This window comes from Mastomys coucha, unplaced genomic scaffold (genome assembly GCF_008632895.1).
Source record: "Mastomys coucha isolate ucsf_1 unplaced genomic scaffold, UCSF_Mcou_1 pScaffold23, whole genome shotgun sequence".
NCBI lineage: Eukaryota > Metazoa > Chordata > Mammalia > Rodentia > Muridae > Mastomys > Mastomys coucha.
Genome location: NW_022196906.1, coordinates 37,019,250 through 37,028,249, shown reverse-complemented (window position 1 = coordinate 37,028,249; position 9,000 = coordinate 37,019,250). Strand labels below are relative to the sequence as shown.

Below are 9,000 nucleotides of genomic sequence, written 5' to 3'. Positions count from 1 at the left end.
CGCCCCATTCCACTGCAAGTGGCAAGGGTGAGTTAACAGTGTGCCAGACATCATAGTGCCTGGGGCATACTAGGAGACCTGGGAAGATTTACAGTAATCAAACACAAACAGACAGAATAGCATGAAGAAATTTCAGTCCTCCCAGCCCAGCTTACAGACTTAATTAGGCTTATTGGGGCAGAAAATATTTTTCTTCCCTCCCCATTTTTTATCTGTTTCTTCTCCACTCCCACCTCCTTCATGCTCAGATTCTCTGATTCTCTTTGTGGGGATCATATTGCTCACAAAGGGAGTCCTTTTCTTATTACTTGTTTTTTAATTCTAACTTGTTTTTTTTGGCTTATTAGGAAATAGAACAGAAATGACAACAAAGTAAGACGTCGGAAGACTCCATTTGTGTACTGTTTTCAGGAAATTCCCCATTTAAAAATCTGCATTGAGGAATTTTTTGTGGTTCTATACTTAGATCTTGTACACATCTTTGTGATTTTATAGAAGCTCTTGGCTTGCTGTCTTAAAAACTGTCAGCTGAGCTAACTTGCTCTGTCTGTCATCTATATGCATTGTATGGTATAATGCAGGGGAGTGTGCATGGATGCTGTTCCCTGCCTTCCCATTAGCTGTGCAGTGTTGAGCTTCAGTTGATGATGGCAAATGATTCGGGGTAGGAGAAGAGGTGGGGTTTCTTTCTGTCTTCCCTCTTGTGGTCAGTAAAATCATTGACAAATGCCTCTCCAAGGCTGTGGAATGTATGGATAAAGGAACAGCCTAGGATTGCTAGGGGAGTGGCGTTAGGTGAGGATTTCACTCTCCTGTGCTCCATGGAAACAAGAAACAAGCCTTTTGAGCTTCTGCTTGCCTGCTGATTTGTCGGGTTATCCAGGTAATCTATGGCAGTCTTTGTTTTCTCTGTAGTGTAAAGAATAAGGCAAAATGGTAGAAAAATAGCTTCAGTAAAGGGGATATACCTAGAGAAGAATGAAATGGGCAAGGGAAAGGATTTTTGTACATCATTATTATTTCTTATAATAGCATTTTATTTTTTTTCTTCTTGCTTTAAAAAACATATCTTGACCTAAAGAAAGAAAATTCCTAGTTTTGAAAACCCATGCCTTAATGGATTAGCTTGAGAACAAAGGTTTTAACATGCAGCATGCAGGGATATCTTTATTCAGAGGACTGGAAGCGTCACCCTTCTGTTACCTTTGTAGAACTGAGCTGGGTAATGGCTCTTGAATCTGGGCTAGGGCTGATGAATTATTATTCTGTGAATTGTGATTTAATCATCTTGAATTTTTCCGATGGTTGTCTCCCTTTGATACCCAAGAGACTGTGAATGGGGCATGGGGGCAGGGATTCATATTCCAGTGGGGGAAGGGAATGTTTTTCACAAAGTATTCTATGTGGCTATTTTTTTTTTTCAGTTTATTTTTTTCTTATAAATTGAAACATACGGTTATTTGGAAAAGGTGATACCCATAGCTTCAGGAACTCTTGCATCAGTTAGAATTATTTTATCCTTTGTTCAGTTAGTGGTATTTTTGCTTGTGTCAGCTAAAATGTTGATTCTAACTGTAAAGCTGCTGCTGAGCTGCAGTGGTGGCATTAGGGTAGCGTTCCCCCTTCCCCTCCAGTGATGTCTGAGTGCTGGGGCAGAGACCTGAGTGTGAGAAATGCAGTGGTGGATATGGTTTTCTTTTTTAGGATCTTTAGTATTTGTTGTACTCAGGATCTCTTGCATGCTAGACAAGCATTTAATCATTGAGCTATATCCCCAGCTTAGGTCTTTCTTCTGAAGGTATCGGTCATGTTAGAAGTTATTTCTTGTAGTCAGAAAGACCTAGGGCTGTAATTTATAACTGAAATGTTTAATATTGCAGATTTCCTTATAGATAGATTAGATTCACACTTTGGAGCATATGGTAAAGCTTTCTACTCATTTTCTTATCTCTTTCCCAGTGACATGAGTTTCCTCATGATTCATTCATTACATTTGGAAGACTGACTCCGCAAAAGTATTAGCAAATTAACATGCTCATTGTGCATTTACATTATACCTTGAACTTTAAATGTATACGATGTATACGGGGTTTATAACTGAATAGAAGAATAAAGAAATTCATGCATATGATGTACTATCTTTCATGCACACATATAATAAGCAGTATTTATATACTGACATGTAGGTGTTTTTTATTAAATACTAGGTTTTTCATTTACTGCTAAAATTACCCTCTTCTCTTTTAAACCATACTTTTTATGTATAGCAATAGTTTATCTCTCATCTATTTTTATAGTTGAGAAATTTTATATTTAGACAAACAAGTTAGTAACCACAAAATAGTGAAGTAAAGGCCTGTCAGACTCTAAAACACCTTTTCACTGTTTGTATATGAGCAGATTAAGATATTTTATTGAAATTATTGATATCACAAAAAAGGAGCGACTAAGAGATAGGGATTGTAGTCTGTCAAAAACTGAGCAGTTGAGCCACTGCTTAACGGTGTAGGGTAAGAACTGGGCTTGGCATAATTCTCTGCACTGCCATTTCCTTACTCCTTGGATGGCTTATGACGTCAGCCTGTTGAGGGTTTTCATTACTGTTGCATTTAGCTTCCTTACTGATTCTTTAGAGCCATGACTTTATGGTTTGAAGGGATACCTAGAATGTGTATAACGTTCTGACTTGCCATGTACAGTATTCATTTATTCCTTAAGACCATTATTCTGTATCGGTTGCCTTCTCCCTTTCTTCCTCACAGATTGCAAGGGCCTGTATGTTGCTTGCCTACACATTGTGTGCTGTCTTCATTTAACTTTCTGACTGGGTGAATGAAGAATAAACTACAGTGTCTAGGGGAATAAATGACTAACTCAGCCCCAGATGACAAAAGGTTCTCTTGGGGCTGACATTCATCTCACTATACAGTGATCCTTCAAGGAACTTATGTTTAAAAACCTTAAAAGAAGAAAGTTACAGGACAAGTTTAGTCAGGTAGTCTTAAATTGCTGGAATTTCCCATGCAAAAATATGAATAGTCTAAAATTTATAACAGGGAGAAAAATGTTCAGACCACTGAGTCTTTTACATTTCATAAATAATAACAGTGTTTATGGGCAAGAGGTTCTATAATTGCTTAATTTTGTGTGTACATATAGTATATATATATATATATCTGTATGTGGGGGTACCTGTGCTTAGTGTGGAGGCTAAAGGTAGCCTTAGGTATCTCACACTATTCAGCTCTCCACTATTCCATTTGTGTGTTTGTTTGGTGTGCACGTTTGTGGGTGCATGTGGAGCCAGAGCTTGAAGTTAGGAGTCTTGCTGAGTTGCTCTTCACTGCATGTATTGAGGCGAGTGAACCCAGGGCTCACTTATTCAGCTAGTCTAACCTCTTGATGAGCAGGATTACAGGTGGGATACCACGTCCATTCAACATTACATGGATGCTGGAGATCTAATCTTGTCCTCACACTTCCATGGCTAGATCTGTACTTGCTAAACCATTTCTCTAGCCTGACTTTTCCACCTGTCTTTTGAGACAGGGTCTTTTTGTGACCCTTGGATTAAGTTTAGATTGGCTGCTTAGCAAGCTTAACCTGGTTCTGCCTGTGTTCCAACATGAGGATCAGAGCAGAGCATTACTTAGTCTGACTTTTAAAATTAAATTAATTTTAATAATTAATTAGTTTAATTATTTTGTGTGCTGGGGATCTGAACTTGAGCCTTCCTGCGTGCACTTCCTGGCATGCACCTCACTGACTGAGCCATTCATTTTTCCAGCCAAGAAGTGTTTATTTTTTGTTTTGTAAAGATTTATATTAACTTTATGGGTATTGGTATTTTGCATGCCCTCACGCATGTGCATGTGCATGTACACGCATGTGCATGTGTGTATCATGTGCTCGCAGTGCTCAAGGTTAAAAGAGAGCACTGGAACTGGAGTTACAGATTATTGTAAGCCATGTGGGTCCTGGGAACTGAACCTGGATCCTCTCCAAGATCAACAAGTGTTCCTAATTGCTGAGCCATCTCTCCAACCTCTGTGTAGCCTTTATTTTTAAGAAGGTATCTCGTGTTGTGCATCTGGCCTTCAACTTGGGAGTCCTTTTTTTCCTTAACATCCTGAATGCTGGGATTTTAGGATTCTATCATTGCACCTGGCTTTTTGAGTAAACATTTAGTTTTATTTTTAGAGTCTAAAAGCTTTATTGAAGTATAATGTGTAATAAGCTTTAAATGTTTGTGTGTGTATATATGTGTGTGTGTGCGCGCGTGTGCGTGTGCGCATGTTTGGCATATGGCTCTTGGAAGCATTCTACCTTTGTGGTTTTTTTGTTTTGTTTTTTTGTTTTTTTGTTTTTTTGTTTTTTTGTTTTTTTGTTTTTTTGGTTTTTTTTTTGGTTTTTGGAGACAGGGTTTCTCTGTGTAGCCCTGGCTGTCCAGGAGCTCACTTTGTAGACGAGGCTGGCCTCGAACTCAGAAGTCTGCCTGCCTCTGCCTCCCAAGTGCTCGGATTAAAGGCATGCATGCACCACCACTGCTCACCACGTTTGTGTTTTAAGATAGAGCCTCTTACTAGGCAGGACCTGGGGCTTGCCAATTAGGCTAGGCTGTCTGGCTAGCAAGCCCTACAGGTCCACCTTTCTTTTTCTTCCAAGTACTGCGATTCCAAGCACAGTCTGCCATGCCTGGCTTTTTGTATGGATTTGGGGACCAAACTTAGGTCCACATTTTCATGTGGCAAGCATTGACCCGACTGTATTCTCTCTCCAGCCCTAAGCTATATATATTTAAGTTGTACACCTTGATAGGCTTTGATACCTGTATGTAACTGGAAAACTATCGTTGCAGTCAAGAAAATAAATACAGCTGATGGGTTAGCTCTGGCTGATAATCCTAGCACACAGGAGGCCGAGGAAGGAAGAGCATGAGTTAAAGATCAGCCTGGGCTATATAATAAATTTTAGGCCAGCCTGGGGAATGTAGTGAAACCCTGTCTCAAAAAACCTGAATACAAACAATAGTTTTCTTGTGTTTTTCTTACAGTCCTTCCCTCCATGTCCTTCACCTGTCTGTTTCATCCCACAGTGGGTTAGTTTGCGTATGTTTCATATATATGGTGTTATATGGTTTTTGATATCTTGTTTGGCTATTTTATTCTCTTTGTAATTATTCTAGGTTTTGACTGTGTTGTGCCTCAATAGTTCATTTCTTTTTCTTGTTGAGTAATATATTGATATATACTACAGTTTACTCATTCAGCTGTTGGTGGACACAGTATGCAAGTCTTAGACTATTAAGTTTACTTTGGACATTTTTTAAAATTTTTATTTATTTTATGTATATGAGTACACTGTAGCTCTCTCCAGACACACCAGAAGAAGGCATCAGATCTCATTACAGATGGTTGTGAGCCATGATGTGATTGCTGGGAATTGAACCCAGGACCTCTGGAAGAGCAGTCAGTGCTCTTAACCACTGAGCCATTTCCCCAGACCCTACTTTGGACATTCTTGCTTGTCTTTGTGTGGACATAAGTTTTCATTTTTCTAGGATGGATGACTTGGCTGGTGTGGCTAGTGTATAATTTTGCCCTTTGAGAAAATGTTTCTGAATTAACCGTGCTGTGTCACACTCACCAGCAGGGTTACAGCTGCTTCTGATCCTTGGAATGGTCAGTTCTTCCTTTCAGCTGCTGTAGTGGGCCTGCAGGGGCATGCTATTGTATTTTGTATTCACCAGTGTCTACTAACATTGGATGTCCTTTAATGTGCCATCCACATTTTTTTAAAAAAATATTAATAAGCTAATTTGATTTATTTAATGTATATGTGAACACTGTAGCTGTACAGATGGTTGTGAGCCACCATGTGGTTGCTGGGATTTGAACTCAGGACCTTTGGAAGAGCAGTCAGTGCTCTTAACCACTGAGCCATCTCTCCAGCCCCCCATCCACATACTTTTTGTGAGTTGTCTCTTCAAATCTTGCTTTTAAGAGTCTTCTTATCATTGAGTTCATTATAGATTCTAGTGAAAGCCACAAATAGATATGCTTTGGAATGTTTTCTCCCACCCTGTTTTACATGCTTTTATTATTAAGGTAACTTATATTTGCAGGAGCACCACTTTAAACTCTGGATCCCAGTTTATCATTCTTTCATAGATCATGTATTTTTCTTGTATCTGAGTTGTGTGTGTGTATGTGTGTGTATGTGTGTGTGTGTGTGTGTGTGTGTGTAGGCATGTGTAGGCATGTGTAGTTGGTGTTGGGTGATTTCCTTTCCTTCTTGTTTTTTTTTTGTGACAGGCTCTTTCCGTGAATCTTTGGGCTCTGTGTTTTGACTAGGTTAGCTGGTGGGTTACTGAGCTCCCAGATTGCCTGTCTCCACCCTTCAGTTCTGGAGTTACAGAGGCAATGCTAGTACACTTGTCTTTTACATGTGTGTTTGGAATCCAAACTCAGGTCCTCATCCCTGCACAGCAAGCACTGCATCCACTAAAGCATGCCTGTAGCCCCAGTTTTAGTATTTCTTGTGCTATGCAATAGTTGTTGTATAGGTCTGAATTCAAATATATTGTAAGAACACGAGTAAACAGAATTTGGGGATCAAAGAAAAGGCAAGGGTTTTCTGAGGTAGCAGATGTTAAGAAAAGATCTCAGAAGTTATGTTGGTGACAAGAGGGCCTCACATAGAGCAGTATATAAGAAACTACTTTCTAGGGAAAGTCCCTAGGGAGTGGTCCTGAAGGCCACTAGGGCATATTAACTTAACTGAGGTTAGAGGTAAGAAATGCCTGATTTACCCTCTTATGTCATGTTTAGTGTTTGGATGTCTGCCCCTACCACCCCATTTAATGGAAAACAATTGAAGGAATTTTAATGAGAGGGACCATTTGTGATTTGAAAATCTATAGCTGATTGAATATGGGAAAGATTCCCAAGTGGAGCCGTCTCTGGATTGTCCTTCCTTCAGTCTCTGCTTCATAGTTTGTCTCTGCAACTCCTTCCATGGATATTTTGTTCCCCCTTCTAAGAAGGACCGAAGCTTTGGTCTTCCTTCTTCTTGAGTTTCTTTTGGCTTGTGGGTTGTATTTTGGGTATTCTGAGCTTCTAGGCTAATATCCACTTATCACTGAGTGCATACCATGTGTGTTCTTTTGTGATTGGGTTACCTCACTCAGGATGATATTCTCCAGTTCTATTCATTTCCCTAAGAATTTCATAAATTGCTTTTAATAGCTGAGTAGTACTCCATCGTGTAAATGTACCCCATTTTCTGTATGGATGCCAACAAGTGCTGGCTGACAGGAGCCTGATATAGCTGTCTCCTGAGAGGCTCTGACAGTGCCCGACTAATACAGAAGTAGAGGCTCACAGCCATCCATTGGACTGAGCACAGGATCCCCATTGAAGGAGTTAGAGAAAGGACCCAAGGAGCTGAAGGGTTTTCCAGCCTCTTAGGACGAACAACAATATGAACTAATCAGTACCCTCAGAGCTCCCAGGGACTAAACCACCAACCAAAGAGTTCACATGGTAGGACTCATGGCTCCAGCAGCATATGTAGCAGAGGATGGCCTAGTGGGTCATCAATGGGAGGAGAGACCCTTGGTCCTGTGAAGGTTCTATGCCCCAGTGTAGGGGAATGCCAAGGCCAGGAATCGGGAGAGGGTGGATTGGTGAGCAGGGGGAGGGGGAGGGAACAGGTTTTTTTTTTTCACCCCCCAGAGGGGGAACTGGGAAAGGAGATATCATTTGAAATATAAATAAAATATCTAGCTGAGCAGTGGTGGTACACTCCTTTAATCCCAGCACTTGGAAGACCGAGGCAGGCGGATTTCTGAGTTGGAGGCTAGCTTGGTCTACTGAGTGAGTTCCAGGACAATCAGGGATATACAGAGAAACCTTGTCTCGAAAAAAGAAAAGAAAAGAAAAGATCTAATAAAAAAATTTCAAAAAAAAAAAAGAGGAAAGTCTATAGCTGCTCGACAGGAAAGGATGTTGGGCACAAGACTGGAAACCAATGTCATTGCAGGCACAGGCCTGGCAGGTGGGTCGCTCTATGCTAGCAATGGAGAAGGCCAGAAGAAGATGAATTCGAAGTATTCATTAGTGATAAAGCATTTGAATTCGAGGAGAGCTACAAACACCACAGAAACAAATATTGTGTTAATATTGTGTATTTCTGACTCTGTACTGTAGATGCTCAGAAATGGCTACATTTCTGATAGGTGGATATAGTTGGGGGCAGAGGGAGAGGTGGATGGCATTAATGGCTTCCAAATTTCTAATTTAAAAACAAAAGAAATTATGTATATGTGTTTGCCTACGTGTATGTGTGCCTACATTGCTTATGGAAGCCAGAAAATCTACTCATGCCCTGGAATTACAGATAATTGTAAGTTGTAATGTGGATTGTGGGAATTAAATCTGGTTTGTTGTAAGAGCAGCCTGTCCTCTTAACCACTGAACTCTCTCTTCAGCCCAAATTCTGGATTCTTACTAGACCATCTGTATGGATGATGTCCATTTGTTAAGGCAGAAAAGCAGTTTTGTGGAGGTCAAAGTAAATATTTTTAGGTCTGTTGAACTTGATGCCAATGGTAAATCTAAATGAGTGCCGAGAACACAATTGTTTGGAATTGAAGATAGTCAAGTTGACCATGACTGAGATCTGTTCTTACAGTACACAGACATTTATTGAGTGACTGTCTTGTCTAGTACTTTACTAGGGCGTAGTGCTGACCTAGAACCCTGTTGCCTTAGAACTTCCAGTGTGTGGATGAGATAGGAAGAAAGATTCTCCTTTTTTAAAAAAAAAAAAAAAACAACACATTTATTTATTTACTCTGTGTGTGTGTGTTTGTGTGTGTTTGTGTGTGTGTATGTGTGTATGAGGGGTAGGGGCAAGCACACCACGGAATGCATATGACAACTTGTGGAAGTCAGTTTTTTCCTTCTACTATGTATGGTTTTTTTTTTTTTTTTTTTT

At 40.0% G+C, this 9,000-nt stretch overlaps 1 protein-coding gene across 3 annotated transcripts in view; it reads left to right on the top strand.

The window, feature by feature from the left end:
* Positions 1 to 9,000, top strand: part of Arhgef12 (Rho guanine nucleotide exchange factor 12) — a 142,529-nt gene that overhangs the window by 36,084 nt on the left and 97,445 nt on the right. The window contains exon 1 of one of the 3 annotated variants that reach the window (XM_031344556.1): positions 715 to 883. The exons of the other annotated variants lie outside the window; for them this stretch is intronic. The gene's annotated coding sequence lies outside the window, so the exon portion shown is untranslated. Of the gene's footprint in view, positions 1 to 714; positions 884 to 9,000 lie in introns of those variants that run through there. 3 annotated transcript variants of the gene reach the window in all.